This window comes from Ranitomeya imitator, chromosome 4 (assembly GCF_032444005.1).
Source record: "Ranitomeya imitator isolate aRanImi1 chromosome 4, aRanImi1.pri, whole genome shotgun sequence".
Lineage (NCBI taxonomy): Eukaryota > Metazoa > Chordata > Amphibia > Anura > Dendrobatidae > Ranitomeya > Ranitomeya imitator.
In genome coordinates, this window is record NC_091285.1 from 683,828,351 (window position 1) to 683,839,870 (window position 11,520).

Sequence of the window (11,520 nt, forward strand, 5' to 3'; positions counted from 1 at the left end):
CACACCTACATATACCATACATACATATACCATACATACAGCATACATAAACACAGACACACATATATCATACATACACACAGATACAGTACATATACCGTACATACACACAGATACACATACATATACTGTACATACACATATACCGTACATACTGTACATATACCGTACATACACACCTACATATACCATACATACATATACCATACATACAGCATACATACACAGATACACATATATCATACATACACACAGATACAGTACATATACCGTACATACACACAGATATACATACATATACTGTACATACACATATACCGTACATACTGTACATATACCGTACATACACACCTACATATACCATACATACATATACCATACATACAGCATACATGGACACAGATACACATATATCATACATACACACAGATACAGTACATATACCGTACATACACACAGATACACATACATATACTGTACATACACATATACCGTACATACTGTACATATACCGTACATACACACCTACATATACCATACATACATATACCATACATACAGCATACATACACAGATACACATATATCATACATACACACAGATACAGTACATATATCGTACATACACACAGATACACATACATATACAGTACATACACATACCGTACATATACAGATACCGTACATACATATACTGTACATACACCATGCATACACACACAGATACAGTACATACATATAAAGTGCATATACATACTGTACATACACACAGGTACAGTACATACATATACCGTACATACAGCAGATACACATGCATATACTGTACAAACACACACAGATACACATACATATACAGTGCATACACATACTGTACATACACACAAATACACATACATATACCGTACATACACTTACCATACATACACACACAGTACATACATATACCGTACATACACACATACATATACCATACATACACCGTGTGTACACACAGATACACATACATATATCGCACATACACACACAGATACTGTGCATACACATACTGTATGTACACACACAGATAAAGTACATACATATACCGTACACATATCGTACATACACACACAGATACACTTACATATACAGTACATACACATACTGTACATACACACAGTACATGCATATACCGTGCATACACACATATATATACCGTACATACACCGCATGTACACACAGATACACATACATATATCGCACATACACACATAGATACAGTGCATGCACATACTGTATGTACACAGACAGATAAAGTACATACATATACCGTACATATATTGTACATACACACACAGATACACTTACATATACAGTACATACACATACTGTACATACACACAGATACACATACTGTACATATACAGTACATACACACAGATACACATACCATACATACACACACACACACAGATACAGTATATACATATACCGTACATACACAGATACACATATATATATCGTACATACATATACTGTACATACCTATACCATACATACACACACAGAAAAACATAAATATACAGGACATACATATACCAAACCTACATATACAGTACATACACCATACATACACACATGTACCTTACCTGCAAACACATCCTTACCATAAATACACACATACACCGTACATACATATTCCGATATACCATACATATCCACACCATACATATACCATACATACACACATATACTATACATACATAAGAGAACGACCTCAGATGACGCCAGGTACAACCCCTGTAGCCTTTGTAGAGAAGTATAGTATAAGGGTTGAGCTTGCTCTGTAACTGAACTGTGAAAATCGCACACATGAGTGAAACAGATGGTAAGCGGAGCGGCTAGTTACCCCGATCCTGACACTACAGAACCTGAACTCATGGCTGAGCCAAAGGTACAAAACCGCATAAGTGCACAACCTGCCTGCCAATGTGGACAGTCTCTCTGTGCAGACAGAGTGTTAGAGGCTCCACACAGCAAACATGAACAATACTAGCATTTCTGAGAGGCTTTTACACCCTAGGATCCACCACAAACACTCACCGCCAGCCGGTCGTCACATCACCAGAGCAGGTAACGTCTGGCCACCAATGAGAAGACGCCATATCACAGGCATGCTCAGCAAGGTGACCTCTGGACTTAGCCTCCGGAGTGGAAGGCTGCACCTGCGTATCACTGGTTACCATAGACTTGACTGAGGAGCCAGAAGAACCAAACGTACACCACAGGCCTGAGCAAGACGCTGGGACCGACGCCTGCGCTGAGCAGCAATCCCAGCGGAGGAACCAGAATGGGGGACGGCAGCACCAGATGATGCTTGGGATCTATCCTGCACATACCTAAAACCATATATAGATACACACATGCATATACTGTATAAACAGACATACATATACCGTACATACACACCCACACATATGTACATGTACAAACACACACACTAATGTATGACCTCAGGTGTTCAGATGAGCCCTGGAGGAGGTCGGCCACATAGTTCAGCTGGTGAGTGCTCCAGAACCCACTGTGGGGGATGGGAATGCAGCAGAGAGAACTGATATCAGCCTCCTCCTGCTGCTGCGCTGTCCTGTGCAGTGAGCCTCTTCTCATTGAGATGCTGCAGCCTGCTGGTAATAAAACGGTGGAGGGAGCAGAAGACACAAGGTAAGTCCTTCTCTTCCTCAACTGTTGTCCCCTGTGTGGCCCGGGCCCCTGACTACAGGTGAGCACACCCCATGCAGGAGGACAGAGATGGCAGTCAGTGAGCGCTCTCATCAGTCTGGTGGGGAAAGCGTTCATTGGTCTGCGCCTCTCCCTGTCCATGTCCACTCTGTGCACTCCTGCACACTATGTACCGTGCTCTCCCTGGCTCTGGGTATCCACTTGGTAACAGGAGGGAGAGAGAGGCCCCCGATGATGCATGACATGAGGGCAATCTGGAAACTAAGGCAACAAAAAAAAATCCAAATGAGCCTAAATTGTGAAAAAAAGTGCATTTACCCCCATATCTGCCATTATGGGGTAGATACAGGGCTTGAATTGCTTCTTGCAAAATTAGATTACGCCATAACTGATCTTGTTAATATGTTTTATATTTGGAAATATTGGACTTTTATGGACGTATCATTATTAAATATGGAAGAACGAGGGTCTTGATCATGAACTACAAACTTTAAGGAAACAGGGGAACTCAATAGGTAGAAAGTGCTGTCATGCATAGTCCAGCCATCGTTACTGTTTCTACAGTTTTATCACTATGGCCTCCCGCGATTTATTTCACACTCATAAACTATATGTCGAATTGCTCATGTTATCTATGTTTTGCCGTGAAATGATCAACTAGTGAATAAAAAAAAAATCAACAAATTATAAAGTTAAGAAATTAACCAAATACCTCAGGTCCCACCGAGATTTGAACTCGGATCGCTGGATTCAGAGTCCAGAGTGCTAACCATTACACCATGGAACCGGCCGGCTGCTCCTGGTCATGATGCCATTGATATATGGCTTTGTCTGCACGTATGTAATGTGATAAGAAATTCATATGTATCAATATTTGCATCTATAATTATTTATTTATGAATTTTTCTTGTATTTTCACAACTTTTTATTATTTTATGTATTTACATATTTTGATCTACATTAATGTTTTGTGATTCCGCGCTCTTTCACATTTTATATTTAATTTTCTTTCATATCTATTGATATATTCACATGCATTCATATTTTTATTATATTTATCATATTTTAATTTAGATTGATTTTCTTTCTCACATTCACTGATATGATTTTCAGTTTCGGTACACACACTGAGTCTGACGGTCATACAACATATTGAAAGCAGTAGCCTTGTTATCATATAACCCTTTACATACTTTCACCCTGTCGATACTTTCTTTCTTACCTCCATTGTTTAGAATTCTTATTACTAAGTGAGTTTTTTGCTTTATCTCCTGCTCTTTTTGTTTATTATTTTTGTGGTGTTGTGCCACCCATTTGTTACCCTTTTTTGATTTTCTCAAATTAGTGTCAAAATATCATCTCAATAAGTGACCAATGAAGTTATCGCATGATTTCACCCCCCCCAGATGATCTTTCTCCTGTTTTATCATCAAAATTGTTTTGGTCAACATAAGGGATGAAATCGTGATCTGAAAAAGAGTAGGAAAAGTTTCATTTGGGTCAAGAAGGCAAAGGATGACAGAATTCAAGGACACAAACAGAGTTGCCATCATATTGGCAGAATTTCAGGCCCTCTTGAGACTCTGCCTGGGCTCCACCCTAGCTCTGCCTTCACCCCTCGAACCTTCCATAGTCCAACTGCCTAATGTACAGTCATGGCCAGAAGTTTTGAGAATGACACCAAAATTATATTTTCACATGATCTGCTGCCCTCTGGTTTTTATTAGTGTTTGTCTGATGTTTATATCACATACAGAAATATAATTGCAATCATATTATGAGTACCAATAGTTTATATTGGCAGTTAGAATGAGTTAATGCAGCAAGTCAATATTTGCAGTGTTGACCCTTCTTCTTCAAGACCTCTGCAATTCTCCCTGGCATGCTCTCAATCAACTTCTGGACCAAATCCTGACTGATAGCAGACCATTCTTGCATAATCAATGCTTGCATTTTGCCAGAATTTGTTGATTTTGTTTGTCCACCCGTCTCTTGATGATTGACCACAAGTTCTCAATGGGATTAAGATCTGGGGAGTTTCCAGGCCATGGACCCAAAATCTCTATGTTTTGTTCCATGAGCCATTTAGTTATCACCTTTGCTTTATGGCAAGGTGCTCCATCATGTTGGAAAAGGCATTGTTGGGCACCAAACTGCTCTTGGACGGTTGGGAAAAGTTGCTCCTGGAGGACATTCTGGTACCATTCTTTATTCATGGCTGTGTTTTTAGGCAAGACTGGGAGTGAGCCGATTCCCTTGGCTGAGAAGCAACCCCACACATGAATGGTTTCAGGATGCTTTACAGTTGGCATGAGACAAGACTGGTGGTAGCGCTCACCTCTTCTTCTCCGAATAAGCTGTTTTCCAGATGTCCCAAACAATCGAAAAGGGGATTCATCAGTGAAAATGACTTTGCCCAGTCCTCAGCAGTCCACTCCCTGTACCTTTTGCAGAATATCAGTCGGTCCCTGATGTTTTTTCTGGAGAGAAGTGACTTCTTTGCTGCCCTCCTTGAAACCAAGCCTTGCTCAAAGAGTCTCCGCCTCACAGTGCAGAAGCACTCACACCAGCCTGCTGTCATTCCTGAGCAAGCTCGGCACTGCTGGTAGTCCGATCCCGCAGCTGAAGCAGTTTTAAGATACGGTCCTGGTGCTTGCTGGTCTTTCTTGGGCGCCCTGGAGCCTTTTTGACAACAATGGAAGCGCTCTCCTTGAAGTTCTTGTTGATGCGATAGATTGTTGACTGAGGTGCAATCTTTGTAGCTGCGATACTCTTCCCTGTTAGGCCATCTTTGTGCAGTGCAATGATGGCTGCACGTGTTTCTTTAGAGATAACCATGGTTAACTGAAGAGAAACAATGATACCAAGCACCAGCCTCCTTTTAAAGTGTCCAGTGATGTCATTCTTACTTAATCATGACTGATTGATCGCCAGCCCTGTCCTCATCAACACCCACACCTGTGTTAATGGATCAATCACTAAAACGATGTTAGCTGCTCCTTTTAAGGCAGGACTGCAATGATGTTGGAATGTGTTTTGGGGGTTAAAGTTCATTTTCTGGGCAAATATTGACTTTGCAAGTACAGTAATTGCTGTTAAGCTGATCACTCTGACATTCAGGAGTATATGCAAATTTCCATTAGAAAAAATGAAGCAGTAGACTTTGGAAAAATTTATATTTGTCCCATTCTCAAAATTTTTGTCCATGACTGTAGGACATAATCCGACTATTGGAAACTGAAACGATTGGAAGAATGGAGAATATTTATTGCTGACATTTTTGTCCTCATTTTTCGTGATCTCCTGTTCTTTCACAACATCTTAATAGCTCATTACAGGTAGCGTGGCCGAGCGGTCTAAGGCGCTGGATTAAGGCTCCAGTCTCTTCGGGGGCGTGGGTTCGCTGCCAAGATACTTTTTTTCTGGGTTGTTGTTTCTTTTGCTTTTCTTTTAACTGTACAGTTCTCGCATGATTTATTTACCATCTTCATCAATGATTTCTAATTGGTAATGTTATATGCGCAGGTAGTGCTAGGTAATGTAGTGGCAGTTGCAGGTAATGTTCCTGCCAGTCTTTTTAAATATAAAATTATTTATATGAAAATGTAGAGATAAATATTATTTTTTTTATTATTTTTTGACCACAAAGGTCGGCTAGAAAACATTTTAAATTGCACTCTTTTTTCCATTAAAAGTATTGTTATAAATTGGACATATTTATATATACATGTGCGAGCAGGGGCGGACGCCGACAGCTTGGGGCCCCTGTGCAAGAAATGTGTGTGCGCCCCCTCCCTGCCGGGTGCGCTGCTTATGGTGAGGACAATCTGACGGTGGGACCCCGAGAGCCTCGGGCTCCGAGAAACAAGGCAGATCGCCCTGATTATTACTGCCCTGGAAGCAGGGGCGTACATAGCAGCCAGGTGACAACTAGTGTCGGCTGTCAGTGACTAGAACACTGCAGACGTGGCGAACACTGTAGTCAGCACATGACAGTGAGTGTGCACAGCGCCTCCCAGTGGTTACATGATAACTGCTGGAACTGGCAGAGCGCGACCATCTACATATTATATTACATTATATGTCTGGTATCTCTATCATCTGGTATCTGCTCTTCATATACCGTACATACACACACAGATACACATACATATACCGTACATACACAGATACTGTACATACTGTACATATACCGTACATACACACATACTGTACATACTGTACATAGACACAGATACACATGCATATATCATACATACACACAGATACACATTCATATACCGTACATACAGCATACATAGACACAGGTACACATACATATACCGTACATACACACAGATACAGTACATATACCGTACATACACAGATACTGTACATACTGTACATATACCGTACATACACACATACTGTACATACTGTACATATACCGTACATACACACATACTGTACATACTGTACATATACCGTACATACACACATACTGTACATACTGTACATATACCGTACATACACACATGCATATTCCGTACATACATATACCGTACATACACACAGCATACATAGACACAGATACACATGCATATATCATACATACACACAGATACACATTCATATACCGTACATACAGCATACATAGACACAGGTACACATGCATATATCATACATACACACAGATACAGTACATATACCATACATACACACAGATACACATACATATACTGTACATACACATACCGTACATACACAGATACCGCACATACTGTACATATACCGTACATACACACCTACATTTACCAAACATACATATACCATACATAGACACAGATACACATATATCATACATACACACAGATACAGTACATATATCGTACATACACACAGATACACATACATATACAGTACATACACATACCGTACATACACAGATACCGTACATACATATACTGTACATACACCATGCATACACACACAGATACAGAACATACACATAAAGTGCATATACATACTGTACATACACACAGGTACAGTACATACATATACTGTACATACAACAGATACACATACATATACAGTGCATACACATACTGTACATACACACAAATACACATACATATACCATACATACACCGTATGTACACACAGATACACATACATATATCGTACATACACACACAGATACACTTACATATACAGTACATACACATACTGTACATACACACAGATAAAGTACATACATATACTGTACATATATCGTACATACACACACAGATACACTTACATATACAGTACATACACATACTGTACATACACACAGATACACATACATATACAGTGCATACACATACCATACATACACACAGTACATGCATATACCGTGCATACACACATATATATACCGTACATACACCGTATATACACACAGATACACATACATATATCGCACATACACACACAGATAAAGTACATACATATACCGTACATATATTGTACATACACACACAGATACACTTACATATACAGTACATACACATACTGTACATACACACAGATACACATACTGTACATATACAGTAGATACACACAGATACACATACCATACATACACACACACACACAGATACAGTATATTTATATATAGCGTACATACACACAGATACACAAATATATATATCGTACATACATATACTGTACATACCTATACCATACATACACACACAGAAAAACATAAATATACAGGACATACATATACCAAACCTACATATACAGTACATACACCATACATACACACATGTACCTTACCTGCAAACACATCCTTACCATAAATACACACATACACCGTACATACATATTCCGATATACCATACATATCCACACCATACATATACCATACATACACACATATACTGTACATACATAAGAGAACGACCTCAGATGACGCCAGGTACAACCCCTGTAGCCTTTGTAGAGAAGTATAGTATAAGGGTTGAGCTTGCTCTGTAACTGAACTGTGAAAATCGCACACATGAGTGAAACAGATGGTAAGCGGAGCGGCTAGTTACCCCGATCCTGACACTACAGAACCTGAACTCATGGCTGAGCCAAAGTTACAAAACCGCATAAGTGCACAACCTGCCTGCCAACGTGGACAGTCTCTCTGTGCAGACAGAGTGTTAGAGGCTCCACACAGCAAACATGAACAATACTAGCATTTCTGAGAGGCTTTTACACCCTAGGATCCACCACAAACACTCACCCCCAACCGGTCGTCACATCACCAGAGCAGGTAACGTCTGGCCACCAATGAGAAGACGCCATATCACAGGCATGCTCAGCAAGGTGACCTCTGGACTTAGCCTCCGGAGTGGAAGGCTGCACCTGCGTATCACTTGTTACCATAGCGTTGACTGAGGAGCCAGAAGAACCAAACGTACACCACAGGCCTGAGCAAGACGCTGGGACCGACGCCTGCGCTGAGCAGCAATCCCAGCGGAGGAACCAGAATGGGGGACGGCAGCACCAGATGATGCTTGGGATCTATCCTGCACATACCTAAAACCATATATAGATACACACATGCATATACTGTATAAACAGACATACATATACCGTACATACACACCCACACATATGTACATGTAAAAACACACACACTAATGTATGACCTCAGGTGTTCAGATGAGCCCTGGAGGAGGTCGGCCACATAGTTCAGCTGGTGAGTGCTCCAGAACCCACTGTGGGGGATGGGAATGCAGCAGAGAGTACTGATATCAGCCTGCTGCTGCGCTGTCCTGTGCAGTGAGCCTCTTCTCTGTGAGATGCTGCAGCCTGCTGGTAATAAAACGGTGGAGGGAGCAGAAGACACAAGGTAAGTCCTTCTCTTCCTCAACTGTTGTCCCCTGTGTGGCCCGGGCCCCTGACTACAGGTGAGCACACCCCATGCAGGAGGACAGAGATGGCAGTCAGTGAGCGCTCTCATCAGTCTGTTGGGGAAAGCGTTCATTGGTCTGCGCCTCTCCCTGTCCATGTCCACTCTGTGCACTCCTGCACACTATGTACCGTGCTCTCCCTGGCTCTGGGTATCCACTTGGTAACAGGAGGGAGAGAGAGGCCCCCGATGATGCATGACATGAGGGCAACCTGGAAACTAAGGCAACAAAAAAAAAATCCAAATGAGCCTAAATTGTGAAAAAAAGTGCATTTACCCCCATATCTGCCATTATGGGGTAGATACAGGGCTTTCATTGCTGCTTGCAAAATTAGATTACATAGTAACATAGTAACATAGTAACATAGTTAGTAAGGCCGAAAAAAGACATTTGTCCATCCAGTTCAGCCTATATTCCATCATAATAAATACCCAGATCTACGTCCTTCTACAGAACCTAATAATTGTATGATACAATATTGTTCTGCTCCAGGAAGACATCCAGGCCTCTCTTGAACCCCTCGACTGAGTTCGCCATCACCACCTCCTCAGGCAAGCAATTCCAGATTCTCACTGCCCTAACAGTAAAGAATCCTCTTCTATGTTGGTGGAAAAACCTTCTCTCCTCCAGACGCAAAGAATGCCCCCTTGTGCCCGTCACCTTCCTTGGTATAAACAGATCCTCAGCGAGATATTTGTATTGTCCCCTTATATACTTATACATGGTTATTAGATCGCCCCTCAGTCGTCTTTTTTCTAGACTAAATAATCCTAATTTCGCTAATCTATCTGGGTATTGTAGTTCTCCCATCCCCTTTATTAATTTTGTTGCCCTCCTTTGTACTCTCTCTAGTTCCATTATATCCTTCCTGAGCACCGGTGCCCAAAACTGGACACAGTACTCCATGTGCGGTCTAACTAGGGATTTGTACAGAGGCAGTATAATGCTCTCATCATGTGTATCCAGACCTCTTTTAATGCACCCCATGATCCTGTTTGCCTTGGCAGCTGCTGCCTGGCACTGGCTGCTCCAGGTAAGTTTATCATTAACTAGGATCCCCAAGTCCTTCTCCCTGTCAGATTTACCCAGTGGTTTCCCGTTCAGTGTGTAATGGTGATATTGATTCCCTCTTCCCATGTGTATAACCTTACATTTATCATTGTTAAACCTCATCTGCCACCTTTCAGCCCAAGTTTCCAACTTATCCAGATCCATCTGTAGCAGAATACTATCTTCTCTTGTATTAACTGCTTTACATAGTTTTGTATCATCTGCAAATATCGATATTTTACTGTGTAAACCTTCTACCAGATCATTAATGAATATGTTGAAGAGAACAGGTCCCAATACTGACCCCTGCGGTACCCCACTGGTCACAGCGACCCAGTTAGAGACTATACCATTTATAACCACCCTCTGCTTTCTATCACTAAGCCAGTTACTAACCCATTTACACACATTTTCTCCCAGACCAAGCATTCTCATTTTGTGTACCAACCTCTTGTGCGGCACGGTATCAAACGCTTTGGAAAAATCGACGCCATACGCCATAACTGATCTTGTTAATATGTTTTATATTTGGAAATATTGGACTTTTATGGACGTGGCATTATTAAATATGGAAGAACGAGGGTCTTGATCATGATCTACAAACTTTAAGGAAACAGGGGAACTCAATAGGTAGAAAGTGCTGTCATGCATAGTCCAGCCATCGTTACTGTTTCTACAGTTTTATCACTATGGCCTCCCGCGATTTATTTCACACTCATAAACTATATGTCGAATTGCTCATGTTATCTGTGTTTTGCCGTGAAATGATCAACTAGTGAATAAAAAAAAAATCAACAAATTATAAAGTTAAGAAATTAACCAAAAACCTC

General features: G+C 41.0%; 1 non-coding gene across 1 annotated transcript; it reads right to left on the bottom strand.

Moving 5' to 3' along the window:
• Positions 1-3,429: 3,429 nt before the first annotated feature.
• TRNAQ-CUG (transfer RNA glutamine (anticodon CUG)) lies at positions 3,430-3,501 on the bottom strand. Its single transcript has one exon. It is a non-coding gene; the product is annotated as a tRNA-Gln (tRNA).
• Positions 3,502-11,520: the final 8,019 nt, after the last annotated feature.